We start from the raw sequence: 987 nt of genomic DNA, 5'->3' as shown, positions 1-987 counted from the left end.
TCCCGTCCAGGGACCAGACATGAAGTTTCCAGAGGTCTGGACGTGGGTGCCACAGGGTGCCCCGTCTCTGAGTCAGTAGATCCTTCCTAGTGGAATCTGCCAGGGAGGGGCTGTCGCGAGGAGTATTAGTTCGGGGAACCAGGTCCGAGTGGGCCAATACGGCACCACAAGCAGGACCTGCTCCTTGTCCTCTCTGACCTTGCACAGCGTCTGTGTGAGAAGGCTCACTGGGGGAAACGTATACATGCGCAGGCCCCGCGGCCAGCTGTGTGCCAGTGCGTCCATGCCGAGTGTTCCCTCGGTCAGGGAGTAGAAAAACTGGCAGTGAGAGGTTTCTGGAGAGGCAAGCAGGTCTACCTGAGCGGCTCCGAAACGTCTCCAAATCAGCTGGACCGTCTGGGGATGGAGTCTCCATTCTCCCAAGAACGTAGCTCGTGACAGCTCGTCGGCCGTACGGTTGAGCAGACCCAGAATGCGAATGGCAGGAAGTGACCTCAGACCCTTCCGACTCCAAAGGAGGAGGTGGCGGGCGAGTTGAGACATGCGACGGGAGTGCAGACCACCTTGTTGGTTGACGTATGCAACGGTTGCCGTGTTGTCCGTTCGGACCAGCACGTGCTTGCCTCGTAAGCACCCTTTAAGACGGTTCAAGGCAAGGCGCACTGCTAACAACTCCAGGCAATTGATCTGCCAGTGCAGTTGGGGGCCCGTCCACACCCCCGAGACTGCTTGCCCACAGCATGCCTCGAGGCCTGTTCTAGGGGCACTCCTGCCCGAAGAAATGTGAGGTCTGACCAAGGAGTGAAGGTTTGGTGGCAGGCCGGTGTGACTTGGACCCGGTGAGTGTCGCGCTGCCAGCCCACCTCGGGACTCGGCCATGGAGCCAATGCTGAAGCGGCCTCATATGAAGCAGCCCCAGCGCCGTGACTGCCGCAGCAGCTGCCATATGCCCTAGGAGCCTCTGAAATTGTTTCAGTGGGACCACCG

The 987-nt window shown here is 59.8% G+C and overlaps 1 protein-coding gene across 1 annotated transcript in view; it reads left to right on the top strand.

The window, feature by feature from the left end:
* The window catches only part of LOC107693703 (cholesterol 7-alpha-monooxygenase-like), a 12189-nt gene extending 11547 nt beyond the window's left edge, over positions 1–642 (top strand). Inside the window, exon 7 of the transcript XR_001634783.1 lies at positions 632–642. The gene's annotated coding sequence lies outside the window, so the exon portion shown is untranslated. The remainder of the gene's footprint in view (positions 1–631) is intronic.
* Positions 643–987: the final 345 nt, after the last annotated feature.

The sequence above is a fragment of the Sinocyclocheilus anshuiensis genome, unplaced genomic scaffold, assembly GCF_001515605.1.
Source record: "Sinocyclocheilus anshuiensis isolate Anshui unplaced genomic scaffold, SAMN03320099.WGS_v1.1 scaffold1472, whole genome shotgun sequence".
NCBI lineage: Eukaryota > Metazoa > Chordata > Actinopteri > Cypriniformes > Cyprinidae > Sinocyclocheilus > Sinocyclocheilus anshuiensis.
Note: the sequence above shows the minus strand (reverse complement) of the source record. Positions and strands in the feature narration are given on the sequence as shown.